At 43.6% G+C, this 915-nt stretch overlaps 1 non-coding gene across 1 annotated transcript; it reads right to left on the bottom strand.

Moving 5' to 3' along the window:
• Nucleotides 1-611: 611 nt before the first annotated feature.
• Nucleotides 612-693, bottom strand: trnal-uag. Its single transcript has one exon. It is a non-coding gene; the product is annotated as a tRNA-Leu (tRNA).
• Nucleotides 694-915: the final 222 nt, after the last annotated feature.

The raw sequence follows: 915 nt of genomic DNA, 5'->3' as shown, positions 1-915 counted from the left end.
ACAGTAGAACGAAGCATGCACTGTCACAGCGTCAGCAAATTTTGGACACCCGCAGCCTCTCCTGCAGTCATAATCTACAGTAGATGACAGTTGAACAAGGCGTGCATAGTTACAGCGTCTGCGGTCAATACTCCCACTCAAGGATCTAACCACAGTGAGCTAATTTCTGTATTCATGACTACAGTTCAGCACTTACAAGTAAAGACAAGGCACATCTAGGTTAAAAGATTAAAAATAAGTAAGGATCGTTAATAAAATGATTAAGAATGATTAATTTATACAACTCAAGTCTCTGGCTCTCTTTCCTCTCCTCTGAGCGATCACCGCACCCACCGTGGCGCCTGGACCTCTCTTTCCAAAGGGGTCATTTGCTTGTACTGGTTGAGCGCCAATTCATACCGGCAGCAGTTTCAGACCCCTCTTTCCAAAGGGGTCATTTGCTTGTACTGGTTGAGCGCCAATTCATACCGGCAGCAGTTTCAGACTTCTCTGCTTTGACAAGAAGTGCTTCTAAATAAAGAGCCTTGTTTGACCACAACTGGAATTTTCAGTGTTCAGTCAAAAAGTTTTTATAATTGTGAGCAGAAATTCCTTGTGCCTGGAGGTAAAGTTGGCAGGGGTGGGATTTGAACCCACGCCTCCATAGAGACTGGAGCCTAAATCCAGCGCCTTAGACCACTCAGCCACACTACCTCTCTTTCCAGGGTACAAGGCTGTTTATTAGTCGTTAAACAGCACAAGGCTGCATAACCAAACGAAATTTGTAGTTCCTTCGTGCTACACACACAACATATAATTACGTCTAGGCCTATATTAAGATATGGTAACATTAAAAATAAAATAAAGCAATTCATAGTTTTCAGTCACGTGACATGCGCGGCAACGAACTGGAGGGCAAACCAACAGACCAACATA

This window comes from Micropterus dolomieu, unplaced genomic scaffold (genome assembly GCF_021292245.1).
Source record: "Micropterus dolomieu isolate WLL.071019.BEF.003 ecotype Adirondacks unplaced genomic scaffold, ASM2129224v1 contig_9519, whole genome shotgun sequence".
Classification (NCBI taxonomy): Eukaryota; Metazoa; Chordata; class Actinopteri; order Centrarchiformes; family Centrarchidae; genus Micropterus; species Micropterus dolomieu.
The sequence above is the reverse complement of the archived record's forward strand: the minus strand, read 5'-3'. Positions and strand labels throughout refer to the sequence as shown.